Genomic DNA, 13,087 nt, shown 5'->3' with positions numbered 1-13,087 from the left:
GCCCAGTCAACCCCCTCTCAAGGGAAAATCAGAAAAGGAGGCTGTGTTTAGCACAGTGGCTCTCCTACATATTTCTAACAACAGCTTTTTCATTATTTTAGAGAATGCATGTGTGCTTGAGGGATGAAATTACCCATGTTATCAAAATTGCCTAGAGAATTACAGGTTAATACAACATGAAGGTATTTCCTTGTTGAAGAAAAAAGGAAATGCCTAGAAAGGTTTTTATTATTATTAACAATGTTCAACAATGCCTATTTATATGTTAATAAGAAATGTAAGAAAATGAATATTGAAAAGATGAGAGTAATCATTAGGAATATTTTTCCTCTCCCAATAACAGATTGACTCTTAATTTTTTTTTCAGTAACATATATATAACACAAAATTTCCCATTTTAACCGTTTTTAAGTGTACAGTTCAGTAGTCAGATTGGCTCTTAATTGCATTCTTCTCTAACATCCCACAGGGAAAAGAGAATATCAGAATTGATCTAAACTGAGAAACTGAAAGAAGCCTTTTCTATTTTTAAGTAATTTAGCAACCTGTGGGTATATAAACAAACAATGACTTTCTTCTAGGCTGTTTTGGGGACAGCCCCTTCCAAGAGCAGACACTCATGTAAGGGAAAGTTCATCTTGGACCTTCAGGCACACATATCTATGGTGGACTCTTTCTTCAAAGGAAGCCCTGATTACTTGTCTCACCCTAAAGTCTAAGGCTGCAGGGTGAAAAGGAATGAGCACAAGAGAATCCAGAGTTGTGAAGCAAATCTAGGAGGAAAGAAGAGAGTAGAAGGAGCAGAGCACAGGTGCCTTCCTAATTCATAACTCTTGGCCAGAGCACATGGCTGTCTGTGATTTCTCTACCACCACCAAGTAGACCATGGAAGTTCCGCAGTATGAGATGGAGAAGCAGAGTTTCATGGAATCATAGTCTCATACAGTGGGAGAACTATGAAGGATCTAAGAGTTCATGAGGCTGAGCCCCCACCTTTGACAGATGAGAAAACAGTACAAGCATAGCAAGGTGTCATAGACAAATTAAAGACAGAGTTGAGACTTTAAATTGAGAGCTCATGAGGGCAGAGAAAACACATTCCTCTCTGTAGTCGCCACTGGATCAAGCATGACATGTTGTCCATGGAAAGTCAGTAAACTGTTGTTGAATTGCACTGATTCAGATGTCTTGATACTCATGACTCTCACAACTCCCTGTATCCCTCCCCTTCAAAGTTGATTCTATGCACCACAAATATAAAGGGTGACCAATATGTAGCATGTGCTGAAAAGATGTGGGGAGACCTAGGAAACTGGTGGTATTGATATATAGCCATAATTTTTCAGGAAAATATGTTTAAAGGAAAAATAGAGAAAAAATGAATAGGAATAAAGTGGTACTGAACTGGAGGAGGGGCAGTTGGCAAGGAGTATATGCCTTTAATGTACCACACCCCAAGGCATATTATTTTTTCACGTATCCAAAGGTCATTCTGATTTGCCACCCCTTCAACACTATAGTGAGAATCACTAGAATGCAGTGTTAAGAGATAATCTCACAGTCATGAGTTACTAGATGAAAAAAAGTTTTCTTTCAGTAAATATGTGAATAGGAGTAGAGGTCTTTGAGACATTGTTGAGTTTGCTTCCTTGGACCAAGAAAACACTGATAGAAGTTGTAGTTAGATTAATGGGCACTTTGCCTATGTATTGTAAAACTTTTTTAACTTTTATATATGAATGACAGAAGAAAGTTAAACTTACTGAAGAATTTTGGAAGAAGAAAAGGGAAGTAGTGAAGGGGAAATTTTAATTATGGTCCACAAATTATGCCTCTGTAAAGATGAATCAACTTTTAGCAAGAATTAATTTATGTAGCTCTCAATGTTAAATTGTGCATGTTTAATAGAACATAGTTATCTGGCACCTTGGTAATTTTCATTAAATTCTATATTGTACTTTCAGTAATGATTTATATTGAACACTTAGATGTTTTGATAAGATTTTATCAAAGTTAATGTAATAAAATGTTTTAAAAATATGAACTATTCAACATATAGCTTAATAACTGAGGACACAATACCTGTATTATGATTTCTATATAATGTCATGATTAAGGTTCAAATTATGACTCATTAATTGATTATAAATGAGTATATTTCTGAAAAAAAATAAAAGAAACCTCTGATAGAGCAATGTGAGAGTGCTGGCCTGAGTCCATGAAGGAAAATTGAGTAAAAGAGATCTGCTGAAATTAACTTAGCATGACATAAATTCCAGAGAAGAAGCTGTGTGATCATAGGAAAGCAACAGTGTTATCTCCATAGGAAAATGAATGCAGGCTTATGCACGGAATTTAAATTGCGAGGTTACACATTTCAATGGGAGCACGAAGCCAGGCGCTGGGACTGACAGCATCTGTACTGTAAGTTCTAGGTTACAGGAACTGTCCAAGGTCACTTCCAAAACCTTCACCACCTTTAAAATGAGACACGCCCCTCTTCATCTTCATTGGGGTATCCTTCCTAGACTGTGAGTGCCTTGAGGGCACATATGCCTCCTTCATCTTTAGGCCCCATAGAGCCTAGTTTGGCACGGAGAAGGAACATGATATGTTTGCTGAATAAAAGGATCAGTGGTTACTCAGACCTCTTAAATCAGCTTCTTCTCCTGTAATTAAAAAGAAAAATCTCTGCTGCTGAAAGACTGATAACTGAGGAGAACAGAAGGGCAAACAGGGATCAAGACACAAGGGCCTTGCATACCAAGTGTTTGGATTTTCTTCTAATTAAGAAGGGAAACTAGCTATTAGAGGGTTTAAAGCTTAAATGATTTGATTTATGTTTTTAAAAGATCATTCTGGCTGCTGAGTTGGAAATGGACTCCAGGGAGCAAGGATGGAAGCAGACAGACCAGTGAGGAGTCTACTGCAGTCATCCGGAAGTTAAACGATGGTGGCCTGGTCTAGGATGCATCATTGTGAATGAGCAGGGGAGCAAAGAAGAGGGGCATGCCTTGGTTTATTTCTTAAAAAATTCTTCTGGCTGTTGTGTGGAGAATGGACTCTAGCGGGGCAGGAATAGATATGGGAAGAAAAATAGAAAGAAATCTTGAAGTGGAACTTTGTTGCTCACTGACTTAAGAAAAGCCAGAGAAAAAATACAGCTCTGTTTATGATATATGGATATATTGCAAGGCATATTTTCTTAATTGATTGGAACATAAAAAATTAAATGGCTTAATAAGTGTGTTTTGTTATATTGGAAATTGATGTACCTTGAAAAATGATGTTTGAAGATGGTATTACCAGTTTGCATCATTTTGAAGGAGATATTCCAGAATGCCTTTCTAGCACATCCCCCCATAAAAATAATCTTACTGCTCCACCCCATCACCTCCAAAAAGTTGAAATCAGTTCATCCTCAGAGAGCTTATTGTTTGAGTTTGTTATTAAGCAAAACCTATACTTATTAATTAGACCAGCTTACATTTCCTTGCTTTGTGACCTGCTGGAGCCAAGGTCTTTTGCTATGCATTTTGAGCATGTGACTTTCCACTTACCTACTATTTTTCAGTTCAGTGATTTATAAAGGGTGATCCATGAACCCAAGCATTCAGAGCAGGAGCTCCAGGGTTTCTGCAAATATTCAACTCTGAAGCTTTATGTGTATGTATACTTATATATTCACACATATTGTTTTAGTTTGCTAAAGCTGATGATATGCAGTATACCAGGAATGGGTTGGTTTTTACAATGGAGGTTTATTAACTTACAAGTTTACAGTTCTGAGGCCATGAATATGTCCAAATCAAGGCATCAACAGGCAATGCTTTCTCCCTAAAGACCAGCTACCAGTGATCCTCAGCTCCTCTGTCACATGGCCAGGCACATGGCTATGTCTGCTGGTCTCTTCCATCTCTCCCAGGCTTCACTGCTTCCATCTTCTGGCTTCACTGGCTTCCTCTCTCAGCTTCTTCAGGGCTTTTTACTGTGTCTTCTCTCTGTATTTTATCCTCTTACAAAGGACTCCAGTAAGAGGATTAAGATACACCCTGGGACTCTCCTCAACTGAAATAACCTAATCAAAAGATCCCACCCACAATAGGCATACATCCACAGAATGAATTAATTTTAAGAACATGACCTTTTCTGGGGTACATACTTCTCAAACCAACAAGCATATATAAAATTATATTTTAAATGGTAGTAAATCTAGTCTGGGCATTCAGATGTTGTCTACAGCAAATTTTAACATGTTGACTTTTACCAATGCTTTAACTTGAGCTACCAGGTTGACTATTGTGGGGACCCAGGGCCCAGGACCTTCCCCTCCATGGTAAAAGTGAGTTATTGCACATAGCTGTCTACTTTACAAGGACAGACGTTAAAGGTCATCAGACCTCCCCAGGGGGGAAAGAATGTACAAATAGTATTGTAAACAAAGTATTAAAACTCCCCTCCCATGATCACTGTTGATAATAAATCTCCACACCCCCATGTCACAAGACCCTGCCAACCTCTGTTCTCATACCTTACGGAATGTCTGTATCCTAAACTCTTATAAACCACTCCCAGGGAACCCCTACTCTTTGTGGAGCACTAACTTCTCTTTTCCTCAGCTGGCTGCCACCAGGAAGAACTCTCTCCTGTCCATAAGTCCTAATAAACCCATGTCTCACCCTGTGCCTGGCATATTCTTCAGTCTGTGCTGACCCAAGCCCTTCAAGAGCTGGGTTGGAACAACTATTTTCTGTGCATTCCTTAGAATAAAATCTGCCTTGCCATTTGTTTATTGAAGCATATCTCCACATTACAAAGCAAAAACTATTAAAACTTTCCACTTTACTATGAGTCACCTGCTTTCTGATCTTGAATAATGTAAACATAATTTAGAAATAAGATGAACATTACTACTATTCTCATTTTACACATGAGGAAACAAAGGCTCAAAGACGTGAAGTGATTTATCCAAGATCACACACTAGTAGTACTAGAATATGTAACTAAGTTTGCCTGACTTTAAAACTACCCCTTGTTGCTGCACACCGCACTCTTCTGCCTCTTAAATATGGGCCTGCCTTGTGAGCTGAGATGCTGCTTGAAGGCAGCAACTGAGTTTCATTTCTGTAGCACTGCTGGCACCTAGTTCAAAACCAGGACCAGTGAAAGTATTTTGTTTACTTACCTACAAATGGTACAACAGCTTCAGACCCAAATTCACAGTGCTGGGTGCAGAAAGATTTTTCTTTAAAATTTAATTTTATTGAGATTGTTCACATACCATACAATTATCTGAAGATCCAAAGTGCACAATCAATTGCACCTGGTATCATCATGCAGCTGTGCATCCATCACCACGTTTTTTTTTCAATTTTTAGAACATTTTCATTACTCCAGAAAAGAAATAAAGACAAAAAAAGGAAACTCAAATCCTTCCATACCCCTAACCACCCACCATCCATTATTGCCTCATAGTATTGGTATAGTACATTTGTTACTGTTGATGAAAGAGTGTTAAAATACTGTTAACTGCAGTACATGGTTTGAAATAGGTATATTTTTCTCCTATATGCCCCTCTATTATTAACTTCTAGTTATAGCATCATACATTTGTTCTAGTTCATGAAAGAGATTTCTAATATTTGTACAGTTAATCATGGACATTACCCACCACAAAGTTCACTGTTTTATACATTCCCATCTTTTAACATCCAACTTTCCTTCTGGTGGCATACATAACTCTGAGCTTCCCATTTCCACCACATTCATGCACCATTCAGCACTGTGAGTTATTCTCACAATAACATGCTACTATCACCTCTGTCCATTTCTAAACACTTAAGATCAACCTAGTTAAACATTCTGCTCATAATAAGCAACCACTCCCCATTTTTAGCCTCGTTCTATATCCTGGTAACTTGTATTTTATGTCTATGAGTTTACATATTATAACTAGTTCATATCGGTGAGACTATGCAATATTTGTCTTTATGTGACTAACTTATTTCACTCAATATAGTGCCCTCAAATTTTCTTCATCAACCCATTTTTTTGTTTGTTTTTTAAAAAGTTTTTTTAGATGGTTTTGTTCAACAACCACACGTTCCATACTAAGTAAAAGCCATAGATGGTTCCCTGTATAGTTACGTATTTATGTATTCACCACCATCACCACTATCTCTATAAGGACATCTCCATTTCTTCCACAAAGAAAGAGGAAGAGTAAAAGAAGGTAGAGAGACAAAAGAAAAAGAAAGAAAGAAAGCATGACAACTAAAAAGCTACAAAAGGAAATATAGAATTAAACTAAATTAGAATAAAAAGTCAGACAACATCACCAATGCAAAGAGTCCCATACGCCTCCCTTATGCCCCCTCTTATAGGCATTTAGCTTTGGTATGTTGCCTTTGTTACATTAAAGGAAGCATAATACAATGTTTCTGTTAACTATAGTCTTCATTTTGCAATGACTGTATTTTCCCCCCAATCCCACCCTATTTTTAACACTTGCAATGTTGACATTCATTTGTTCTACCTCTATATTTGTACCTTTTATTAAAATCATTGAGCACCCTAGGTTTCACTGAGTTATACAGTCCCTATCTTTATCTTTTGCCTTTGTTCTGGTGTCCCACATGCTCCTAACCTTCCTCTTTCAACCATACGCACAGTCATCTTTGTTCAGTGTACTTACATTGCTGTGCTACTATCTCCCAAAATTGCTTTCCAAACCTCTCACTCCTGTCTTTTCATTTCTGTCTGCAGTGCTCCCTTTAGTATTTCCTGTAGCGCAGGTATCTTGTTCACAAACTCTCATTGTCTGTTTGTCAGAGAATATTTTAAACTCTCCCTCATATTTGAAGGACAGTTTTGCTGGATATAGGATTCTTGGTTGCTGTTTTTTTTTCTCTTTCAGTGTCTTAAATATATACACTACTTCCTTCTTGCCTCTGTGGTTTCTACTGAGAAATCCTCATATAGTCTTATCAAGCTTCCTCTGCATGTGATGGTTCACTTTTCTCTTGCTGCTTTCAGGATTCTCTCTTTGTCTTTGACATTTGACAATGTGATTATTATGTGTCTTGGCATAGGCCTATTCAGATCTATTCTGTTTGGGGCATGCTGTGCTTCTTGGATCTGTAATTTTATGTCTTTCATAAGAGATGGGAAATTTTCATTGATTATGTCCTCTATTATTGCTTCTGCCCCTTTTACCTTCTCTTCTCCTTCTGGGACACCCATGACACATACATTCATGTACTTCATTTTGTCATTCAATTCCCAGAGACATTGCTCATATTTTTCCATTCATTTCCCTATCTGTTCTTTTGTGTGTAGGATTTCAGGTGTCTTGTTCTCCAGTTTCTGAGTGTTTTCTTCTGCCTCTGGAACTCTGCTGTTGTATGTCTCCATTGTGTCTTTCATCTCTCGTGTTGTGCCTTTCATTTCCATAGCTTCTGCCTTTTGTTTTGTCAAACTTTTGATTTCTACCTTGTTTGCCCAGTGTTTTCTTTATAGCCTTCATCTCTTTTGCCATATCTTCCCTGAACTTGTTGATTTGGTTTTTGATTTGGTTTAGCATATCTCTTTGAAATTCTTTAATAGATTATTTCATTAAAGTGAAACAATATCTACACAGTGTCTTGATCAAGGTGTAAGTTTGTTCCTTTGACTGGGCCATATTTTTGTTTTTTCTAGTGTAGATTGTAGTTTTCTGTTGTCTAGGCATCTGGTTTTCTTGGTTACCCCAATCAGATTTCCCAGACCAGAACGGTTCAGAGATCAGAGTGTGGTTATATTCAGTTTCAAGTATCCCTGTGGGTGTGTCTTAGAAATTGACAGACTTTCCTGTGAGGCCTCTAGCCACTGTGCTTTTTCTGACCTGCCCAGCAGGTGGCGCCTGTCAGCCTGTCACTTCTGACTGGTGTAAGGAGGAGTGGCCCTTTTAGTTTCTGTTTTGGCCCTTGGGGTCTGGTTCTGAAGGTAATGCTGGGCCCTACCTCCTTCCTCTTAGGGAATATACAACCTCTAGGTAGTTATCATCTGCATTTGAATTGTCATCTCTCTGTCTCTGTTATCCCCACCCCTGTCTGGGTCAGAGCACTGGGAACTGAAAATGGCTGAGGCTTTCTCTGCTGAGCCCCTCAGGTTGAGAGGTAGAAAAAGGGACAGAAAACCCCCTTTTAGAGCCAGTACACAGCCCCCCAGTTTCACTTGTCAACCAGAGGTAACACCTGGTCTTCTGGGCTCCCCCTCCCAGGACAGATGAGTCTTCTGGTTTTTTAAGGTCAGTCATCACTAAAAGCCCCTGCTTGTTGGGGTTTGTAGCTCAGCAGTCCACATTTGTTAATTAAAATCCCAGTTGAGCTCAGCTGGGCTATATTCACTTGCTTGGAGAGTGCTGCTTTTTACCATAGCGAAGTTTTGCAGCTCAGCCTGCCATGGGGGGAGGGAGCTTCCAGCGTGGCTCCACAGTTTTACTTACAGATGATTTTATGCTGTGGTCTCAGGCATTCCTCCCAATCCAGGTTGGTGTACGATGTTTGGACAGTCATGGTTGTCCCCCAGCAGTTATTCCAAATTATTTACTGGTTGTTCCTGGTTGTTTGTTAGTTGTTCCAGGGGACTAACTAACCCACCATCTTGCCCCCTCTCTTCTGTGGAAAGACTTTTGACATCTCCCACCAAATCCTACCTATGCTGAAAGGAAAAAAATGCCACCTTTGAGGAAATGCCAAAGAATGTATGGAGGCCATTGCATTTGACCAGGAGGAGTTCATCAGTGACTTTTGAGGGCATAGGTTCAATAGGGCAGTGTGGGATAGAAATTGGGGTAGTCTTGATACTCCAGGTAAAGCAGATAATGAAGACATCTTCTGGAGTTAAGGAACAGGGTGAGGCTTGAAGAATGCAGAGGACTGGGAAGGCTATTTACAAAAGGGCTCTAGGAAGTCCACAGGAGGCAAAGAGCAGGATGGCCAGGCTGGGGTGTGGCCCGGCAGACTGAGTGATGAGTGTCCCTCACTTTTTTGTCCAAAACACCCAGAAAGTAAAGAAGTAAGCAAGTAAGTAAATAAAATAAGGCTTACTTAGCAGTGTTCCCACCTGCTCTGAGCACATTAAGGGCAAGGAAGACAAATGGAAATAAGAATAAGAATAGGTGAAAAATTCAATCTAAATCTTAGTCAGCTGTAGCTGATCCTGAGGCTTGCTGCTCCTGGAAATCATTGCCATTGTAGAAAGTGGGAATGAGATTAGAGGGCAGAGCTGCCAGAGGGGTGGGGGAAGAGTCTGCAAAAGAAGAAGGAGGCTTTGCAGCAAGAATGTCTGGAGCAAGTGCCTTTGTGCTGAGCTGGAGCTTTGTCCCTTACACATCCAGGTCAGAGATGAAGTAGTTGTTATAATAAAGCACCCACTGCTGTAAGCACACTCCAAAACTGGCAACTAATTTGATCCTCATAACAAGCTCATGAAGTAGGTTCTATCTTTAGCTCATTTTACAGATGATAAACTGGAATCAGAAAGAGGTTAAATGACTTGCAAAAGGCTCTACTGCTAGTAAGTTGCAGAAATGGGATTTGAATCCAGGTCTAATTGATGCCAGTACCTGTGCTTTTCACCCAAGCATCCTTCTTATCTGTAAGGAGCTGCACTGAACTGCATGATTACTGAAAACCCTATCTGAACTGCACCATAGCACTCCCCCCTCAGCTTCTGGGGGCCCACAGGCCTGCCAGGCTATGGGTTGGAATACGAGGGGCAGGGAGTCCTGACCTGATGCCATGGGGTAAGGGGCACTAAGGCCAAAAGAATGACTGAAGTCCAAAAGCTAAGAGCCAGAACTCCCAGAGTGTGTTCAGAGGGCTGTTGCATGTAAGGGAGTCAGAGGTGGTTTTAGGAGTTGGGGTACAGTGCTAAAAGATGGGATGTTATCCAGAGTAACTGGAAGTCAGTGGGGGGTGGGGGAGAGGAGGGAAGTTCCTGAGCCCAGAACTCCCACAAGCAGTTGCATCCTTTATGGAGTGCTGACCATCCACCAGGTAGCACACCAAGGGCTTTACAGCATGACCTCATTTCACCCTCATGACAACTCTGCAAGGCAGGCACAGTCATTTCCCCACTATTCCAAGAGAAAGTTGAGACTCAGAGGGATTAAATGACTCGGCCAAGTTCACACAGTAAAGACGTGTGGCAGAGCTGGGAATCAATTCAGTTCTGGCTTATCCTCGAGCCCAGGCCTCCACCAGCTAGAATTTCTGACCTGTGCATGGCAAGTATGTCAGTGAGCTACTCACCTTAAAAGCCCAAGGACAGAGTGGCCAAGCCTTTTCAGCCTTGTCAAGCAAAGATGCATTGGGATTCTTCTGTCTTTGCCAACATTTCTCTGGAAAATTAATGTCCACCTCCAAGGGGAAAAATCTAATTTATAATTAAACATAACTTGCAGAAAAATCTGTAGAGTTTAGTCCTAATTTTGTGTAAGGGCATAAAAATAGCCTGTGGGATATTACAGAGATTTTTATTCATTTATCCCTTGTATTAACTCACTTATTACCTGTGGAAAACATAATTAAACATGAGATGTCACAAAAATCAATTAAAATAATTTCACAGTGTTAGAGAGATTTTACTTTTCAAAGCCATTGACCATGGTGGGATGGTGGTTGGGGGGAGAAAAACTGTGTCAGAAGTTCTAAACAAGAATAACAAATGCCTGGCCAAACACTAAATACATCATCAGGCTAGATTGCTTAGAAGCATGTGATCTCAGCAAACAAGCCTAGACTCATCGAAAGTCCTATCTTCAACTTAGCACTGGTCTTGTGGCATGACCTTGGGAAAATTGCCATACTGGATGCTCTCTGTATGCCCCTCCAGAGCCAATCTCCACCCTCTCCACCCTGCTCAGGAAGCTGACCCAAGAAGATTGTATCACCCGGGCTCCCTACTGCTCTGATTTCTAGTTGGATTTGGCCAATGGGAAGTACTGGCAGAAGACTGGAGGGTAGGAGGATAGAAGGATTGGGTATTTCTTCCTCTGGCTCCCTTACTGCCTGGGCGACAGGTTGGCAGGGTCTTCTTTCCTTTACCCAAAGCCACATGTTAAGCAGTCCTTGTTTCACAGCTGCAGCTTTCAGTGGGTTCCACAACTCCTCCTTCCCCTTGCTTCTTCAGGCTGGGGTCCCTAAAAGCTCCCTGCTGTAGCTGGTTCCTGGGTCTTTCACCATCCCTTGAATCTTTCCTTCACCCAGCCAAGAGACACTTTCATAAATAGCCCCTTCCTTAAACTCTCCTTAAATTACCCCTTTGGGTACACCATCTGTTTCTTGCCAGCACCAAGATGGATACACTAAGTTAACCTCCCTGGGCCTCAAAATCTCTGTCTGGGTAATGGAATTTTGCCTTCCATCCATCTCAGGGAGATTCAATGATTTGCCAAATATTTATGTGGTGCTTGTACATGTCAGGCACTGAGGAGAAATGAGAAAGGTGGTGATGTCCTTGGTCCTCTTAATAGGAAGAGATGGCTTTTCAATCCCAGGAGGAGCAAGGGTTTCATGCCATCCCACCCTCTCCAACAGGTCTAGCAGGGAGCTTGGAACTGGGAGTGGGCTGGACTTGCTACCAGGGAGCATTCTCCCTGTTTAGGCAGATTTTCTAACAAAGCCCTGAGTTCCAGGGTAGCAGGTTCATGGCAAGGTGTAAAATAGAGGTTTTGAGAAGGGTAGGGATGGACTTCTCCTACGGAACCTTGAAGTGATAATAATAATAATCATAATCAAATGTAAAAAAAGACACTCAAGGACTTTGTATCCATAAAATTTGAGTTACAGGGCCAGCACTTTTGCTTACATGAAAAATACATCTAAAGACCTGAGCACAGGGCCTGGCACATGGTAAACACTCCATTAATAATAATAATAATAATAATAATAATGGCAAAAATACCAATAGCTAATACTTACATGGTGCTCACAACATGACAGGCACTATTGGAACATATTAACTCATTGAATCCTTACAACAACCTTATGAGGTGGGTCTTATTAGCCCTATTTTCCAAATGAAGAAACTTAGGCATGAAGAATGTATTAGTTCCCTATGGCCACTGTAACAAATTACCACAAACCTAGCAGCATATGACAACAGAAATGTATTCTCTCACAGTTCTGGAGGCCAGAAGTTTGAAATCAGTGTCACTGGGCTGATATTAAGGTGTTAGCAGGGTTACATCCCCTCCAGAGGCTCTAGGGAAGAATTTGTTCCTTGTTTTTCTGGATTCTGATGGCTGCCAGTGTTTCTTGGCTTGTGACTGCATCACTCTCATCTTTGCTTTCATCAGCACATCTCATTCTCTGTGTCTCCTCTTACCTCCCTCTTCTACAGGCACTTGTGATTACATTGTGCCTACATGGATAATCTCCCTATCTCAAGGTCCTTTACTTAATCACACCTGCTATTACCCCTTTCCCATATAAAGTAGCATTCACAAGTTTCAGGCATTAGGACCTGGATATTTTGTAGGCCAATATTCAACCTACCACAGAGAGATTAAGAAACTTGTTCAAGACCACAGATTGCTATTATTATTAATTCTGTTTTACTATATGTTTTGAAACAAGTTACTTAACCTCATCTGTGAAATGGAGGTGAAAATCCCTGTCTTGTGGTACACAAAAAAAAATAATTATTAAGCTCTTCAGGGATAATTTGAAGATCACAAAGGCAGGGCCAGTGTCTTTTTCAGTTTCATGTCTGCCCAGCACATAATAAGAATTTAGCACAAGCTAAAGAGGAACAAATGAATGTATGGAATACCACATTATGTTCACACTGACCGTCTCAGTTTGCAAAGTCCTTTCTATCCATCATTTCATTTGACTTCACAATAAACCGGTGGGTCCTACTATCTCAATTTTATCCAGGGGAAACAGGATCAGGTAAAAAGAATAATAATATAAGCTAACATTGAGTGCTTGTTGTATGCCAGGCAGTGTGCTAAGCCCTTGTTCAGGGTTGCACATCTTGTAAGTCACATGATGGTAAATGATAGAGCTGAACAGGTAAAACACTGGGCCTCTCAGAG

The sequence above is a fragment of the Choloepus didactylus genome, chromosome X (genome assembly GCF_015220235.1).
Source record: "Choloepus didactylus isolate mChoDid1 chromosome X, mChoDid1.pri, whole genome shotgun sequence".
NCBI classification, from domain to species: Eukaryota; Metazoa; Chordata; class Mammalia; order Pilosa; family Megalonychidae; genus Choloepus; species Choloepus didactylus.
Note: the sequence above shows the minus strand (reverse complement) of the source record.